Source organism: Triturus cristatus, chromosome 10 (genome assembly GCF_964204655.1).
Source record: "Triturus cristatus chromosome 10, aTriCri1.1, whole genome shotgun sequence".
Lineage (NCBI taxonomy): Eukaryota > Metazoa > Chordata > Amphibia > Caudata > Salamandridae > Triturus > Triturus cristatus.
In genome coordinates, this window is record NC_140593.1 from 1,009,816,062 (window position 1) to 1,009,836,225 (window position 20,164).

Below are 20,164 nucleotides of genomic sequence, written 5' to 3' on the forward strand. Positions count from 1 at the left end.
GAATCTGCAGACTAACTTTGAGTATGACTGGCATCGCTGTACCTACTGTCCACAGTGCACGCACAACACAGATCATCTGATGATGTGAACCTGCACACCCCTTTTATTACCTGTGTCAAACTTTAACCAGTTCTCTTTTGGTCTGTCTGCATCTGCCATATGTTTGGATGCTTTCATAAGGGGACATACTGTTTTACACACAATAGCGCCCTGGCTGGCTGTAATCTACATATGCCCCAACCTTACTCTTCTGAGCCTTGCCTGATGAAAAGTGTCTGTGGTCACTGCCCGATCAGTTTAAAAGGGCACTAGGTTAGTTCCCTTCAATTTCTGGTGCTTTGCAGCCATTTTAAGATCTCTTTAGAGTTTCACATTGTTCAAATGGGTGTAAGTTCTGATATTTTTATGTTTCCCTCTTCTACATTGCTTGATTTTGCTTGGTAGAAAGTGTCGCTCATAGTCCTTGAAATGTCCCTCATAATTACACTGAAATTATGCAAATGTCACACATAGCAATCTGAAACTTCGGCAGCTATGAGACAGGGTCCGTCTCAACTCTGGGACCTAGTGTTAAAGTTGACTCGTCGCTCAATGCTTGCTCATATATTACAAGGTGCATGCACCAGGAGCCCCGGCAACAAAAATTATGTTTCCGAAATCTTTTGAGATTGATTCCGCGCAAGACGTCGGAGATACCCCGAAGCCCCCTGTGTGCCACTCACAGCAGAAACCCTTTTTAGCCAAATGTACTTAGCATAACACTGCGCCTGGCGGCTAGTTCTATGTCTTGTAGCGCGAGGCAATATGTCACTTAAATACCACACCATATGCATTTTACGGAAGATCTGCATGCTGAGCCTGCGCACGGCGCAGCTGTGTGGTCTTCAGCCTCAGGGTGGGGCATCAGGTGGGCAAGGGCAGGGGCCAGGGCTGGGCTGACTGAATTGTCATGCGCAGTCAGTGTAAAGTACGTGCAGACCGGAAATGCACGGACCCACGAGTGCAGGGCTAAAAATGTTACCTGCCAGGAAAGCACAGAAATAGGGTGTAATGCTCAATCTTAGGGTAACTGTGCTGGAAAAGCACTGACCCCGGTGTACTGTCCTGTTGAAGCCTGACCATCTCGCGGACCCGGCTTCTGATTTATCTCGCGGCACGCGCTCCACCGTCCTCGCCTCCACGGGCTCGAGGTGCTGACGTCACGGTCTGTTGATTTGCTGAGCGCTGCGCGGAGCTCGTGCAGAGACAGAGAGGGTGCTGCGAACCGCACAGAGCGGAGGCATGGGGAGCCGGCTGCACGGACAACTTGCCCCCACCGGTGAGTAAGGGAGAGAGGTTCCGAGGGTCCCACTCTTGGGAAAGCTTATTCCTTACTCCGGGAGGAGCAAGATTAGTCTCAACCTGCACTTACCTCAAAATGCACGGGGACACTTTTAACCTGCACCAAGTGCACTGACCACTGCCTGCATCAGGCGTACTATCTACAACTTGCACAGAGAGAAATCACATCACCTGAATTACGCACATTTACTCTGCAGATGTGCGGGGGCTTTTGTCTGCATCTATGACACTTACACATACAGCAGGAATTCTGGATGGAGGAATTTGTCTCATCTTGCATCTTGGGGCACTTACGGCACTAGGCATATTTATTGTAATTCAGCTTGTAACTGTTCCTTGGCATTCACTAGTTACGCCCCTCACACTGGGACAGTTACAACATAGGAGCTAGTATGACAGCGCCAAGGAGACTTATTGGCAAAATGTACAAGAGCCATGTACGTCCAACTGCATCCCCTTGAACTTATGCCCTGACCCCACCTCACCTTGGGGGTTAAATATAGTACTGGAGCACTTGAAGATCCTGTACTGAGCACTTGCTTCGCTCTGCACCAGGGACATTTACGTCAACATGAAACCCCGTCATTTAATGTCCACAGGGCAAATATTGTATCGGAGCAGTTTCAGAACCTTGTATTGTGTGCTTAACTTGCCCTGCTCCTAGGGCATTTACTTCATCTTGCAGGCTGCAGCCCCTCTGGGATAAATACTGTATCGGAGCACGTGCACAAGGTGCACGTAAAGCAACACCCACCTTACACACCCGGGGACAGTGACAGCGTCGGACCACTTACCGCACCTTGCATTTGTGAAACTTTATGCATTCTGCAGCTCCTTCACCTCATGGCGCTTGGGGCAGCCATAATGCCGGGTCACTTATTACAGTCGGCACTTCTCACTCCCCTGGATATCTCACACTCTTGTGTCGGGGGTCGTGGGGGTTTACGGTGTCAGCATTTACGGGAATCTACTCCTGGTACATGTGCGGGCAGATGCACCGACACCACGTTCGCAATGGCACTTACTGCAGTAGGCACTTTGATGAAACACAGTGATGGCAATTATGGTGTCTGGGCACTGTGGTGGCACCGAAGGGTGGAGAGGATAAAGTAGTAGCCTTCGCAGGGTGCAGATGCAGCAATTAAGGCATACTACACTGCAAGGACCAGAGGGGCTTCCAGTTCCACAACTTACCACAAATGCAAACTGCATTATTGGCAATTTTGCAGCAACAGTCTCATGCCTCAGTCATTTTCAGCAGCTGCACTTCCTCTATGTCTTGCACAGTGAGGGGTGTGTGCCCTAAAATTACCAAGGAGCGCCCCCATAACCCCAGAGAATGCCTGCCTCGTGCACTCACAGCAACCTCCCCTGTATCGTTAAGTGTCAGGGTTCTTGCAGGAAGAGCGCTCACACCAACCTGCAGCATGAGTACTTGACTGTGCTTACTAGAGTGGGCACAAGGGCGCTGCTCCAGGCACTTACACAACTTGTAGCATAATATGCCCTACCAGTCAGTACTTCGCAGCACACTTCATTGGGAAGCTTGGGGCAACCTGCACTTGCAGCGGTGGTAATTAGAGCAGTTTTCACTGCTGCATTTACAGTACTTGTGTCAGCAGAGCACCTGTTGCATCAGGTGCCTCCTATGGCACATGGGCACCTGCCCTCTTACGATGTGTAGAGCCCCAACCCAACACAACCCTTCAGGGGTCCTACATATGCACCATAGGAGCGTGCATGCTGGATAACCTTGTAATACAATACGTGTGGTGCGCGCTGAGTGAAACAATCCCAAGATAACGCGGTTACTCTGTAATGTTCGCGCTGGGATTAAGAGCACAGATAGAGCGGTTTAAATATGAGAAGCAATCATTAGTGTCCGAATTAACTGATAAGGATCCTGTATGTTCGCCGTATAACCTGCATGGCTAGACTCCCGTAATCACTCATTATGATCACGTCTGCCGAGGATCGTGTAAACAAACCTCCGTGCACTTATTTTGACATGCACTCACACACAAGACACTCTGTGTTTAAGGAGCGAGATTTATTTTTATTTTTTTAACATCTCTGCTTGTAAGAGGGTGACATTTCACATGCCATGCACATTCTGTCGGGTGGGGGGCACAGCTCATTTGTGCAGCCAGAAAGACCCCATAAAAAGCCCCGCGGACCCTTCTTGTGGCCCTCCGTGACTCCCATGTGAGATGCAGATTAGTGATAACTAATTGGTGGACGGTGGTAAATGGTGGGCCGGGCCGCTGGGGGGGGGGGGCTCATTGTGCTTTGCAGGGGGGCCCCCTCAAGTTTCGTTACGCCACTGCATAAATATTTACATTTACAATGCCAATAGCTTTAACTCTTGTTTTCTAACTGATCACTCCACTACAAACAAAAACAAGCATTAGCAATGCAATAGGTCTCGCATTTGCGAGAGTTTAAGCTATCGGCATTGTAAATGACAATGCCTTTTATTTATCTGTTTTGTAATTAACACATAAATAAAAAACATTGTCATTTACAATGCTAATAGCTCAAACTCTTGTAAATACGAGACCTATTTCCTTGCAAAGAAGCAGCTGCCATTGTCCCGGGCTGCTTGGAAAGTGAAAGCACAAATGGCGCGCTGAATGTTGCAGGAAAGCCTGTTCTGTCTGCAGTAGGAGAAACTCATTTGAAAACCTTTAGATTAGATTGTGCTGTGCAGCATGAGGCATAAGCGTGCACCAGGTTCTATGAGTGAAAACAAGCCATGTGGGAAACCAGCATTAAAGTGTGCTGTGCAGCGTGAGACTCAAGTGTGCAAAAGGACCTGTGCCTTAAAAACAGTATTATTGAAAACCAGCATTAGAGTGTGCTGTGCCACATGAGACACGAGCATGCACCAGGGTCCATATATGAAAACTATCATTAGTGTGTGCTTTACAGCATGAGGCATGAGAGTGCACCAGAATCCGTGTGTGAAAACCAGCCGTGTGGGAAACCTGCATTAGAGTGGGCTGTGCAGCATGAGGCATGAGCGTGCACCAGGGTCCTTGCACGAAAACCAGCTGTGTGGGAAACCAGCATTAGAGTTTGCTGTGCAAAGTGAGGCATGAGCGTGCACCAGTATCCGTGTGCGAAAAACAGCCATGTGGGAAACTAGCATTAGAGTTTGCTGTGCCACACGAGACATGAGCATTCAGCAGGACCCGTACATTAAAACCAGCCCTGTGAAAAACCAGCATTAGTGTGTGCCGTGCAGCTTGAGACATGATCATGCACCAGGATCTGTGCGCGAAAGCCAGCCATGTAAGAAAAAAGCATTAGAATGTGCTGTGATGCGTGAGACACAAGCGTGCACCAGGATCCGTGTATGAAAACCAGCATCAACATGTGTGCAGTGCTACGTGAGACACGAGCGTGCACCAGGATAAGTGCATGAAAAATATCCCTGTGGAAAACCAGCATTAGTGTGTACTGTGCAGCATGAGACATGAGTGTGCACCAGAATCTGTGCATAAAAACCAGACATGTGGAAAAGTAGCATTAGAGTGTGCTCTGCAGCATGCGACACAAGCGCACACCAGGATTTGTGTAGGAAAACCTGCCCTGCTATGTGGAAAACCAGCATTAGAGTGTGTTGTGCAAAGAGTGACATGAGCGTGAACCAGAATTCCTGTACAAAAACCTGCCACATAAGAAGCTGGCACCAGAATGCATGCCATGAGCCACCAGCATGCACCAGGATCCGTGTACAAACAAAGGCAGTAAGGGAACAAGTCCCAGAATGTGTGCTGTGTAGCATGAGACACGAGCGTGAACCAGTATCTGCGTACGAAAACCAGCAATGTGAGAAACGAACATCAGAATGTGTGCCACCAGTGTGCACCAGGAGCCATATATGACAAGCAGTTGCAATGCAATAGGTTTCGCATTTGCCAGAGTTTAAGCTATTGGCATTGTAAATGACAATGACTTTTATTTATCTGTTTTGCTAATAACACATAAATAAAAGGCATTGTCATTTACAATGCCAATAGTTCAAACTCTTGTAAATACGAGACCTATTCAAAGAAGCGGCCGCCGTTATCCCAGGCTGCTCGGAAAGGTGAAAGCTTGCATGGCGCACTGAATGTTGCAGTAAAGCATGTTGTGCCTGCAGTAAAAGAAACTCATTAAAGAAAATAGTGCTTACAGACTAAAAAAGACATACCATGTAACAACTGAAGTAAAAGGGCCAGTCCTCATGGGAGGTTACAAATGAAGACAAGGCGGTACAAAGGAGGAACTTACAAGCCTATTAACGAATCAGAAGCCAGCATTTACGAAGGACAATGACACAAGCCAATGGCAAATATGGGAGGAGAGTGTACGGGGCTTCTATTCCATGCTCCAATACATCATGCCACAGAGTAGCGCATGCGCTGCCCAGGCTCGACCTAGAAAATAAGTAGAAAACATTGTCATTTACATCGCCAATATGCTCTAACTTTCACAAAAGTATGAGACAGGTTGCGTTGCCAATGTTTGTTTAATTAGCATGGACACAAAAAGATAGGGCAGCTGGTAAAATGCCAAGTATGTTATATGAGTCAAACTAAACATGCACTGTTATTCAACTTATTGTGCAAGTTATATGTTTGTCATTAACACCTTGTACCATATTCATTATATGAAAATCAAATCACTTTCTTTCCCCATTTTAATACTTTGCTTTTTTCAATGCCTTTTTTTTTTTACCTTTACCCTTTAATCTTTCGCTCGTTTTGATATTATTTTTCCCCTTATTTGAACCCCCTGTTGTTTATATTCTCTTCCCCTCATTTTATTTCGTTACGATTCGATATGCTTCAAAAATAGTTTCTGTGCTTTCACAATGTTTATTCACTTAATTGCTATTTCCATTACGATTCATTTTCTCCATTTATTTCCGTTTGTCTCTCTTCGTGCAAAAGTTTCAGGTGATTTACCGCCTGAGCTGAGTTTGGCATCCTGTTGCATCGTGTATCCCCTGTATCCCCTAACTCAGCCCGAGCGGTGATCAGCTGCTTCTGTCTGAACCTGCCCGGGCTGAGTTTCGTTTCCGAAAAGTCCCGAAGTGCAGGGGATACACGATACCGTGGGGATACCAGATATTACACAACACCGGAACTGACTGCGACAACGCCTGTCTGTGGCATACTGTGTTGGGGCCAACTTGTGACATCGCCCTCTAACTCAGGGCCTTACTGCTGATCGTTACAATCCTGCGCCTACCCCAATGTTCTTTATGTTGTTGGGCATCCTGCTCACAAACCCCAGCCTCGATCATCTTGGGCAAGCCACTCCTTCCCTACCCTTGAGAAGCAACCCCCACCTACCCACCCCCAACCAAACACTTCTGCTTTACCGCAGTGCGAGAAGCAGAAACACAAAATAGTAGTTTTACCATTTGACTTTTCTGTTTCTCGCACTAAAGCAGCGGTGCGGCGCTCGTCCGCCCTAGTGGTAAATACCGATTTATGCATTTTGTGGAATTTCGCCAAATTATGGTGGAATTTCACCTACTAATGCAAAAGCAAATTACCTGGATTTAGCTCTTCCCTGCTTTGATGTCCTTGTTATGGTCTGATAAAAAGCCACTTCAGGGCACTTCAGAGCCCTGTGATCTGGGGTTGTGTCTCCTTTCACCTCAGGAATGAAGCAGTGAGTGGAAAGATCTGGGCCGACCTCAGCTCTGAAACGCATTTCATTAAATAATTTCTTGAATCCGGGCCAGGAATGACTACTTGCTCTGAGCTTTTTTAAATTCCCTGTATCGGTGCACTCAGACAGGCCGATCAAACTTCTGTTTTAAGACGTGAAATTAGACGTTAAAGCCTTTTTATTTGTGTCCTTGTGTGAAGGCTGAGAATTTTTACCAGCGTGCGTCGACCACTTAACTTGAGTGATGAGTGTGTTTATCAAGCCATGTAACTTTATTGGGTTATTGAGCCCTGTTATTATTCTGCACGGCAGGGAGAGAGGCTCGCTATTTGATGAATAAATATTTGAGAAACGCGCATGCGTAGATCTGAAGCGAGGGAAGAGGATTCCTGGGGGCTCTCTGATGCAGCGCTTTCCCTCCGCTGTATTGGCGGACATCCATTGGGGGGCAGCTACAACCTCCACCTTCGAGGGGGACCAGGTGTCCCGGATTTCTCCGGACAGTCCCGCTTTTCCGCCAGCTGTCCCAACAGATTTCAGGAAATTAAGCTCATATCCCGGTTTTTAGAGAGGGTCGGCTGAAAATGGCGGGAGGTGTCTTTTTATGTTTCCCAAATCAGGGATAGTTAGCAGCTGTTATAAGAAAGCAATTTAATTAACAGGCATGCTAATGGCTCTAAAACTGGCATTTTATGTATGTTCCTACTGCCTCGTCTGCAATTCTCTGCTAAGGAGCACTGTCATTCTATGCGCTGGGTTGAAGTAAAATTGTAGTCCTTTGTCTATTTTTGGGAAATGTCCCAGTTTTTGTCTTTAAAATTCTGGTCACCCTACTACCTTCGCTTTGGGTACCCAAAGCTGAGCCCAGGGCACCCCTAGTGAAAGGGGTCCTGAAGTGAGTGGCAGGTGCATGGAGGCCGTAGGGCTCAGGTTTAGTAACACTTTCCATCATTCCAAAGGCATGCAAAGTGTCGCAAAGCAATGCATTGCTGTTAACTTTCCGGTGCAAAAGGTATTTTGTGCTTGGATGGTGCACTTTTCAGCGCAAAAAGCAGTTTGCGCTGCTTTGCGCCACTTTGCCTCAAGCAGGCGTTAATGGAGTGCTAAGGTGTAAGAACACATGGTTTGTGACACAAAACCCGGTCAGCTAAGATTTACAGCCAGGGCTTTCCATCAGAAACTAACGCCTCATTGCAACAGGCTTAAACAAAGAGAAACGTTTTCATTCTGAAAAAAACACATATTGCATTTGTACTGCCGTTCACACAAGGCAGCTTTTAAAGGCACTAGCACAGGGGAAAACAGCAGCAGTAGGCCAATTTGGTGGCCTTCTGTTTTCCACATTGCACCATGCAGTATATTTTGTTGCTACTATACACTGCATTAAAACATTTTAAACCTACCCCAGAAGTAATTTTCTTTCCATTTCTTCCACACCAAATCTTTTTCCCCATTCTTAACCACCAATTTATTTATTTAATTAAGATATGTATAAAGTGCAACCCTAGCCATAGGGCAGTGGAGGATTTTACATATAGCATCAATGTAAGGGAGTAGGCAGAACATTTAAATACCCCCCACTTTAAACAAAATCTCTTATGGCATCAAGGAAGTGAAGCAAGTCATTGTGACCCTCCCAAGAACAGATTTCTTGTCTCTTCCATGCAGGCATCTATCCATTCATCCGTTCGCCCCTCCCTCCACCCTCAGAGATCCACCATTCCACCTTTACATTCTGTCATCAATTCAATCGTTCATCCATCATTAAGTCTGTCACTAATCTGTCGTCCGTCTGCCTACCCATGCCCAAACCCATCCATACACCTTTTCATTCAATTATCCGTCCTTTCACTTATCAAACCCCATAGCCATCCATTCTACAATCCATCCTTTCAATCATCCATCCATCCTTTCGATCATCTATCCACCCTTTCACCCCATCCAGCCACCCTTTCATGCCATCCATCCTTTCTTTCACTCATCCATCCATCCATCCTTTCACTCACCCATTCATTCTTGCACTCATCCATCCATCCCTTGACCATTCCATCCATCCACTCATCCATTCTCCATTTACCCTTTCATGCATCCATTCATCCGTTCGCTCACTCATATAGCAACACATCACTCACTCATCCATTCATTTACACTTTCACTCATCCATGCATCCACTCTTTCATTCAGCCATCTATCTACCTTCCCTTTCACTCGCCCATCCATTCTTTTGCTTATCTATCCTTACATCTATCCATCCTTTTGCTTATTCATCCATCCACCCTTCCACGCCATCAATCCATCCATCCATCCATCCATCCATCCATCCATCCATCCACCTATCCATCTATCCATCCATCCATCCATCCATCCATCCATCCATCCATCCATCCATCCATCCATCCATCCATCCATCCATCCATCCTCCCCTCCTTTCACTCATCATCCTTACATCCAATGTTTCCATCATTCATCAATGCAGCTATCCAGCCACCATTTTACTGACTTACCCACCCATCCTTTCACGTGAATTATGAGCCTTTGTCCCTGGTGACTGCAGACAGAGGAGGCCCTTCAAGAACCCCACACCCACGTTAGCTGTTCAAAGTGGTGGTTGACCACGTCCATGGTAAAATAATATATATATATATATATATATATATATATATATATATATATATATATATATATATATATATATATATATATATATATATATATATATATATATATATATATATATATATATATATGGTCGCCAGTAGGTAGTTATAGTTAGGACCCCTTTTCCATAGGAAATCCGCAACATTCTATTTTGAATAACTTTGGCGCCGGTCGACGAATCCTCGCGAATTTCTCAAAATAGGTGGGGCGCTATGCTCCGCTCCTACCCTGAAAGTCTCGGGGGGATTCGTCAAGCGGGGGCTGAGATAAAAAGGGGGTCCCAAAACGCGTTTTTCCCATGCATTTTTCCATAGGACCTTTAGACAGGGCTACAGCCCGAACGGCTGAACAGAATTACTAGAAATTTGGCAGAGAGGTAGTCCTCAGGTCAAGGAAGTGCCTTTTGTAGGTTTGGTGTAAATCTGTTCAGTAGATTCTGAGAAAATAGCCTTTAAATCAATATATATATCTGAGCCAGCTTACGGTACGCTTACCGTAAGCTTACCGTACGCATACGGTGGCGTGCGCGAGCGCGAATCTGATTGGCTCTTAGATCTTAGTAAACATTCGAATCGGCCGAAACCAGGAAGCGGCGGCCGCCATTTTCTCTCTCGCACTGAGAGTTAGGTAGTTAAATAAAACCAATACACATGTAAAGGAGCTGTTTTGACAGCTCACACACACATAGCCATGATGAGGGAGTCCCCCAAGACCCCCCAAGGCCAAAAATGCCATTTTTATTTTTTCGCTAATTTCGCCGATTACGCTTACCGTACGCGTACGGTAAAAAATGTAAAAAAAAAACCACTATCCACACTCTCCCCACCCCCTGTGCTTTTGGTGGCCGCAGGCCACCAAATGTGCAGGTCTTATTCAGAGGTGTGGAAAACCACAATATTTTTAACAAAAATAATAAAAGAAAAAATTATCCACACTCTCTCCACCCCGTGTGCAAATGGTGCCCGAAGGGCACCATTTGTGCATGGCTTATAAGCACCGTAAGCACAGTAAGCACCGCGTGCTTACTGTGCGCGCACGGTGCGCGAAGCGCACCGTGCGCGCACGGAACGAACTGCGTTAAGTGGGCGCGCACGCCACGAATGGCGTAAAGTAACTTAGCATTTAAAAAACCGTACAAATTCACTGAAAAAACCATAGGTTTCACACACGTTATAGTTAGGAATTAGCATTTAAAAAACCTTGCAAATTCACTGAAAAAACCATAGGTTTCACACATGTTATAGTTAGCGGAAATTTTACTGATAAAAAACCAGTGAAATTCCCCCGTTATAGTTAGTGCAGGCAACTATAACTCACGCGACCGCAATCTTCTGCTGATGACATATGTGTCTTTATGAAAAAAAAATATTTGTAATATATGTATAGCTAAAAATGTATGGAAGAAGACATGGGCAAATAAGTGTCTAAATACAGTATTAGCATCAGCAGAGGATTGCGGTCGCGTGAGTTATAGTTGCCTGCACTAACTATAACGGGGGAATTTCACTGGTTTTTTATCAGTAAAATTTCCGCTAACTATAACATGTGTGAAACCTATGGTTTTTTCAGTGAATTTATATATATATATATATATATATATATATATATATATATATATATATATATATATATATATATATATATATATATATATATATATATATATTTTTTTTTTCTTCACCAAACGTCCAGATCTCGAGAAAGCACTCGACAGCTCGCTTCAATTCAGCTCTCCTCAGCATTCCAATGAATTTTTCATGCCTGACGCGTATCAAGGTCTAAAACCTCTTTCTCAAAGGCTCTTCATTTGCATATATGGCGCTGTGATTGCTCTCTCTCCATTTGAATATGCAGCATGTTTTTGATTGGCTAAGTGCAGCATCTTTTTATTGGCTGATTTCGTTTTTCACACATGATGCATTGTGGGACATGTAGTGTCCAGAGCACAAATATAATACCCTAAGTGGGCCACATGCGTCATTATATATATTAAAAGTCACTTGTTTTCCTTCAGTAGGATCTAGAACTGCTGGTAAGAGACTATCTTCTTACTGGCTTGCTGTGCTGAATGGGTTGGAATCGTTTCTCACCCCAGCCTCTCTTCGTTCCGAGATGGTGCTTTCCCCTCGGCAGGACCACCGAGTCATAATTTTCTTCACCAAACGTCCAGATCTCGAGAAAGCACATATATATATACATAAACACACACACACACACATATATATATATATGTATATTTATATATTACCTACTGGCGGTCGCCAGTAGGTAGTTATAGTTAGGACCTATTTTCCATAGGAAATCCGCAACATTCTATTCCTAATAACTTTGGCGCCGGTTGACGAATCTTCGCAAAATTTTCAAAACGTTTGGCTAGCTCCAGTCCGCTCCTATCCGTAAAGTCTCGGGGTGATTCGTCAAGCGGGGGCTGAGAAAAAAGGGGGGTCCCAAAACATGTTTTCCCCATGCAATTTTCCTTAGGAACCTTTAGTCGCAGCTACAGCCCGAACTGCTGAACGGAATTATACCAAATTTGGCAAAAAGGTAGCCCTTGGTTCAGAGTTGTCCCTTTGGTAAAATGGTGTATATCCGTTCAGTAGTTCCTGAGAAAATCAAAAGTAAAATCACATATATATCTATGGGCGCGGTGGATCCGCGCATCCTCCCGATCACGAGCTGTATGCTAATTGGCTGTCAACACTACAAACCAGGAAGTGTTGACAACCATCTTGTGCCTTGGTAGAACCGAGGCACAAGAAAACAGAAGGAAAAACGCGAAAAACGCAAAAAGGGGGCAGGGAAGAAACTACCTGGCCCCCTAGGCCTGCTCAGGGGGTCCCACAAGGACCCCCAAGGCCCCAATTATTATTTTTTTCTTTTAAATCAGCAAAATCCACGCTGGGTGCGCAGATCCTGCTGATAAAAAAAACGAAGCGCGGGCTCCTGCGCATCTTTTGTAATTAGCCCCCGGGGGGGCCAAATCCCCGGGGGCAATGGTTATTATGTAAAGGGGGCCCCAGAGGGGCGGCCCTGGGACTGCCACCCCTGGGGCTTTTTTAAATTATGTGCGGAGAGTTCTCAGGCCCCCCCAGTCCCAGGGACCGCCACCCCCAGGGCTTCTTTAAATTAGGTGGGGGGCCCCCTGACCCCCCCAGCCCCGGGGACCGCCACCCCCTGGGGCTTCTTTAAATTAGGTGGGGGCTCTCAGGCCCCCCCAGCCCGGGTACTGCCACCCCCTGGGGCTTTAAGAAATGAATGGCGGGTGGCTCACGGCCCCCCCATGGCCCCGGGGACCGCCCACCCTGGGGCTTTATTTAAAAAAAAAAATACCCTGTGTGGGGGGCTCAAGCCCCCCACACGCCCCGGGGACCGCCACCTCCCCGGGGCTCTAAATATTTAAATTGAGGGGTCTGTGACGGACTCCCCAGCCCCGTGGACTACCACCCCCTGGGGCTCTGTAGATTGTAGGAGGGAGTCCCCCAGGGACACTGTAGTTTGCTATGGCAGTGCGGGAGCCTCGCGGCTCCCACCCTGCCATAGCAAACTTGATTTGAATTTTGAAAGAGAGAGCAGGGAAACCTGCTCTCTCTTTCAAAATTCAAACCAAATTGCTTTTCCACACGGGGAGCTGCATCTTAGCAGCTCCCTGTGTGGAAAAGCAATGCCGGCTCCCGAGAGACGCGGGGAGCCGGCAGGGACCGTGGGGGGTTTGGGGACCCCACCACGGTCCCCAACGGAGAGGGCGAGCCCAGGGGGGTTGGGGTCCCCGGTGCTACTAGTGGCCCAGGAGGGGGGCCATGCGGCCCCCTCCCCAAAATTTAAATAATTTAAAAACAATTTAAATAACACAGGCCGTCCCCGGGGTATGTGGTCCCCGGGGCCTTAAGTGGCCTGAAGAGGGGGGCAACGCAGCCCCCCTCCAAAAGAATAGTTTTTTTTTAAAAAAGGCCATGCCCCGGGGGATGGGGTCCCCGGGGCCGATTAGGGGGCAGGCCCTGGGGGATGGGGTCCCCAGGGCCAAGATTATTAGGGAAAGAAGGGGGGCCACACAGCCCCCCTTCTTAAAAAAATAATCAAAAAAAGGACCGTCATCGCACCGGAGGCCACGACCCCCCCTCCTTTGAGCTCTCTGCAAACGCGCCAGGGGGCGCGTTTGCATATGGGGAAAGAATTCCACTTGAATACTGGGGTTCCCAGGGGAGCAACTAGCCCACCAGGAACCTCCAGTATGCCCTAGGGGGCTGCGTTGCAGAGAGGTGTTCTGAGGCCACGCCCCTTTTTACACCTCTCTGCAATGCAGCTCTCTGGCGCTTACTGGAGGTAGCTGGTGGGCTAGTTGCACCCCAGGGACCCTCAGTATTCAAGGGGACTTAATTCCCCAACTTAAAACGCGCCACGAGGCACGTTTGCAAAGTGGTGAAAGGAGGGGGCGGGGCCTGAGTTGACATGTATGCAAACACACCCTGTGGCGCACTTTAAGTTGGGGAATTAATTCCTCTTCAATCCTGAGGGTCCCTGGGGGCCAACTAGCCCACCAGGTACCTCCAGTAAGCGCCACGGAGCTGCATTGCAGAGTGTTGTAGAAAGGGGCGTGGCCTCTGAACAACTGTCTGCAATGCAGCTCTCTGGCGCATTCTGGAGGTACCTGGTGGGCTAGTTGGCCTCCAGGGACCCTCAGGATTGAGGAGGAATTAATTTCCCAACTTAAACCACGCCACAGGGTTTGTTTGCACACATGTCACCTCAGGCCACGCCCCCTTCGTTCACCACTGTGCAAACGCGCCCCGTTTTAAGTTGGGGGATTAACTCTCTTTCAATACTGAGGGTCCCTGAGGGCCAACGAGCCCAACAGGTATCTCCAGTATGCGCCAGGGAGCTGCGTTGCAGACAGGTGTTCAGAGGCCTTGCCCCTTTTTACACCATTCTGGAACACAGCTCTATGGCGCTTACTGGAGGTACCTAGTGGGCTAGTTTGACCCTAGGGACCCTTAAGATTCAAGGGGACTAAATCTCTAAACTTAGAACGGCCACAGGGCGCATTTACACAATGGTGAAGGGAGGGGATGGGGCCTGTGGTGACGTGTGCAAACGCGCCCTGGGGCGCGTTTTAGGTTGGGGAAATAATTCCCCTTCAATCCTGAGGGACCCTGGGGGCCAACTAGCCCAGCAGGTGCTTCCAGTAAGCACCACTGCGCTGCGTTGAAGAGAGGTGGTGCAGGCTGTGCCACTTTTTACACCTCTCTGCAATGGTGCTTACTGGACGTACCTAGTAGGCTAATATGCCCTGAGGGACCCTCAGGATTCAAGTGGAGTTAACCTCCCAACTTAAAACGGCCACAGGGTGTGTTTACACAGTGGCGAAGGGAGGGGACGGGGCCTGAGGTGACGTGTGCAAACACGCCCCATGGCGCGGTTTAAGTTGGGGAAATAATTCCCATTCAATACTGAGGGCCCATGGGGGCCAACTAGTCCACCAGGTGCTTCTAGTAAGCGCTACTGCGCTGTGTTGCAGAGAGGTGGTCCAGGCCATGCCCATTTTTTCTGCAACGCAGCTCCTTGGTGCTAACTAGAGATACCTGATGGGCTAGTCTTACCCAAGGGACACTCAGGATTTAAGGGGACTTTGTCCTCCAAATTAAAACGGGCACAGGGCATGTTTGCACACGTCAGCTCAGCTCCCCCCTCCCTTCACCAGTGTGCAAACGCGTCCTGTGGTGCATATTAAGAGGTAGTTTTAATCACCCTGCCCTATTATATACTAGGGGCTTACAGAGGAGGTCATGCTAATAACAGGGGTACCCCAACGCATAGTGTTCCCTAGTGTATGTAGGTGTTTTAACTGTATTCTAAGTGTCTTTTAGCTTAGCACTGGCTCTAGGACTGGTTAGTCAGAGTCAGTTACCACAAGTACCCATCTGAAAAAGTTGAGGGTACAGGATGATTTTGCAACAAAGGCCTCTTTCTGCTCCTCTGTTTGTTCTTTCTGCACGTCTTCCTTCTTCCTGCACTTTTCTTCGTCTTGGAGGACTTCTGTTGCTTCGTTCTGCATTTCTTTTTCTTCTTTCTGTGTGTTTTTTCTTCTTTCTTCACATATCCTACCTTTGTAGGCATAGTGAGAAACTAGCATTTAAAAAAGCTTTGAAATTCACTTAAAAAACCATAGGGTTCAGTTACGTTAAAGTTAGAAATTAGCATTTAAAAAACCATTGAAATTCACTGAAAAAACCATAGGTTTCAGGCAAGCTATAGTTAGGAATTAGCATTTAAAAAACCTTAGAAATTCACTGAAAAAACCATAGGTTTCAGGGGCATTATAGTTAGCTGGACATTTCACTCGTACAAAACCATAGAAATTCCCCCGTTATAGTTAGTTTAGCTAACTATAACTCGCGCGCCCGCAATGCACTGCTGATGACGTCACATATTGCATCACTCATGACATGGTCAGTGACATCACTCATGACATCACTGATGATATCACTGATGACATCACTAATGACATAATCCTTGTGATAGAGTGGCAGACCTCCTCTCATCCTAATATAACCTTTGATACACACATTCAAAAATAGAAACAACATTTTTCAAAAAAATGGACATACCAATACCAGTTACAACAACCTATTCAGTAATTCCAAGATCTACATACACATCCACTCATTCACCAACAGTCCTATATAGTCACTCATACATGTACTCACTCATCATATGTATTCATTCACCTATACATCTTGTTACACACCGCCACTCATTCAAAGAGTTACTCACACACATAGTCACTCATGCTAATAAAGAATCAAACATCCATTTACTTGCATATACCATTATACACACACTTCACACTTCTACAGAAACGTACACATACTTACTCTATTAAACAATCACTTATAGAAACACATACTTATTTATTTAGGAACTCTTCCAATCTCTCACTCTCACATATACTCACTTATATACACCAATACTCACATATACTAGTTTAAAACATATGTAGTTACTCATAAAGACACTATTGAGACAGTCATTCACTCACTAACACACCCATACGCACACTCATCCACCCATTGAGTCCTGCACACATGCTCTCTTCAAAACACATACAAACAGTGAGTCACTCATTCATGCATCTATGCGCTAAGTAATACCCCCCACCGAACCATACAGACACTCAGACACTCATATTAATACTAAAAAAACAACTAAGAACCCATATAGACACTCATGTAGCTACTCACCAACCCATGCAGCCAATTATACACGAGGTGAGAGACTGATACAGATATTTACATATTTAAACATTACTCGCTAACCCATGTATTCACTAAGATACACTTAATTAGTCCGTTATACAATCAATTTTACAAAAAAATCATTCATTTACACACTTATTTACCCATTTATTCTTCCATCGAGCTTGAGAAATACATACATAAAACATATTTAATTTTCAGAAAAACACACATTCACTGGATGATGTCATCAATGATGTCATTTGAGATGTCATCAGTGATGTCAAGAGTGATGTCACTGACCATGTCATGAGTGATGTAATATGTGACGTCATCAGCAGTGCATTGCGGGCGCGCGAGTTATAGTTAGCTGAACTAACTATAACGGGGGAATTTCTATGGTTTTGTACGAATGAATTGTCCAGCTAACTATAACGCCCCTGAAACCTATGGTTTTTTCAGTGAATATATATATACACACACACATATATATATATATAATATGGATATAGATATATATATATATATATATATATATATATATATATATATATATATAGAGAGAGAGAGAGAGAGATACATAGCCTTTTACACATAATAACAGTGAAGAAGATGGCAGAAAAAATACAGCAAAATAAAAGGATAATCTACAGTCTGTGAAGTACAGCTTGAAGAGGGGAGTTTTTAAAATATTTTCCAAAACCTCAGGGTTACATCTGATGTGGTCAGGAATGGAATTTCAAGGTCTTGGTGCACGGTATGAGAGGTTTTCGTTTGACATTTTACTTTTGTTTGGGGGTGTTGGATTTTGAGGACCATTCCGTTCCTTCAGGTCAGGGGTAAACTGATGTGCATTGTTTTGTGGATCTAACATTTCAAATTCAATAGTTGCATCAAGGGGAAGGCAGAGGAGTTGCTTTAAGATGTGTGTGATATGGTCAAATTTCCTGGAAACTCGAATGAGCCTGGCAGCCACATGAAGTGTAGCCCTGAGAGGAGATATAGAGGATTGGAAAAGATCTTCCAGCACTACATTTGATGCCCAGGTGAATGAGGGAACAAAGGCTTTAGGGGCATTTAATCAAGCACGGCATAAAAATTATCCCCGCTTTAGCGGCAGAAAACTGCGGCTAAAGCGGCGATAATGGGCTTGATAATATGCCGCAGAGAATTCCAATAGAAGCCCATGTTGACACCAGAATATTTTAACGCAGTTTCTTGATAATATGCCCCTTAGTTTCCTGGGTATGAGTGATTGATGTGAGGCACTTTTAGGTAATTTGACAATGTGCTCATTTTACTTAGGGTTCGGTTCGATGAAGAAGTCAAGAGATTTCACATGTGGGACTAGAGACTGAAAACTGCCAAGAGGGTGGAATGTGTTCAGCCATTTTCATACTGGAGAGAGAGTGGCTGGTTTCTAACCAATGCAAGGCTTTTTGAAGAGCTGAGGATGTAATATAGGGTAAACACTTCAATGTCACCGGGGGTCAAGGAGCGAGTAAATTCACTTCTGTAAACCCCTGGCATTTTGATGAACTGATATCCAAGGACATGTTAGACATGGTTGAAATGGATAGGGCTTTTGTAATACAACAAGCATTAATGATGCAATAGGGATCAGCGTTCCCTGCTCTGTTTGGATAATGGTGTCTAAGGTTGGTCCATGAAGGAAAAAACTCATACTTGATTTTTAGGCTGTCCTCATGGGATAGATATAACAAATGTAAATGGGAATAATATATATAGTCAGTAGTTATCCTGAAAGTCAAGGATCCGATTAACAAACACATTTCCAGCGATACAAATATGCCCATGATTGAACATGGCAGGAAGTCACAGGATCCCTGACAGGCATGTTTGGTTTAGTACAATGATTTCCTCTCCATGAGTGTGGAAAAACCTGCAGAAGAAACTCCATATATTATGCAACTGCACATCAATGGCATGTTTCCCCAGTGCGTAAATCAACATTATATGCAATTATGCTTTGGGAATCTGGGAGCCCAGGTTACGTATCACATGACAGTGCCTGCAGTACACCAGGGGAGATGCAAATGGTGCAGGTTTCCAGTCATACTACTTTGAACGTTTGTGAATTCTGTAAAGGTGTAAATCGGCACCTGTTCCTATGAAAAATACTACAAGTGCAGAGTTACTGGACCTTAGTGCCCAGTGCTAAGACTGGGACTAGAATAACAAGGACACTTGAGGGCATATTAACAAGGGCTTTATCTCCACTTTTTTGGCTTTAAAAGCCAAAGAAGCGGAGATAAAAATATCGCCCTATCAACAACAGGGTGCTAACATGCAAAATCGCATGTTAACACCCTTTTTCACTACGCTTTCCTTTGCATCTCTAATGAGATGCAAAGTGGGCGTTCTAGAGCGAAATAATAGGATAAATGTTGCAAAGTGCCATTTCTCCTATTATCAAGCTTCACGCTAACCCTGTTAGAGACAAAAATAGCAGCGCTAACCACGGTTAACGCTGCTTTTTTACGTCTGCTAATTTTCAAATTTAGCCATGTAATCCAATGGGAGGTGGATTACATGGCTAAATCCACCATGGGCTATCAACAAGGATATCCCTATCCTTGTAGTTTTATCGCTGCATTACCAGCGATAACCTCCCAAAATGCCGCTATCGCTGGATTTTTTATCGTCTAGGCGGTTAGCGTTGTTAATAACGTGATAACCAGGCGATATTATCCAGCTATAGCGGGCGTTAAAAACATTAACGCTAAGCGCCCTTAGCGTTAATTTTCCCAGTTCCTTGTTAATATGCCCCCTTGTTCTCTGCGGGTACAGGGTAACTCAGAAGGAGGGTTTTAACCAATGCAAAGAAGGACCTGAAAACTTGGAAGGCAGACAGTGCAGAAGCTGAAGATTGGATCAGGTGCGAACAGAACAGAAACTGAAGAATGGGGCAGGTAGAACTGAACAGGGATTGGGACACTGGGCATGAACTGGGCAATGCCTTCAAAAGACAAACTAGTGAGACAGATGAAACTGAATGATCTCTTTGTGACAGAAAAAGGACTAACAATAAGGCAAAGAGCAATTAATCAAGCAGTTCAAATTTAGAATCCTTCACTCCACTATGTAGGACTGAATATGTACATTGAAATGGTGCTCAAGTCTAATGTTTCACGTTATATAAAGTGCACCGAATGCATTATTTATCTTTCCATTGTTCTGTCTTATTCAATTAAAATAGTCTCAACATGTTAAAATAATCTTAATATAGCTGTCTAGGAGTTCAG

General features: G+C 45.4%; 1 pseudogene; it reads right to left on the reverse strand.

Annotated features, from left to right (window-relative positions):
• Nucleotides 1-557: 557 nt before the first annotated feature.
• LOC146796421 (U11 spliceosomal RNA) lies at nucleotides 558-738 on the reverse strand (annotated as a pseudogene).
• Nucleotides 739-20,164: the final 19,426 nt, after the last annotated feature.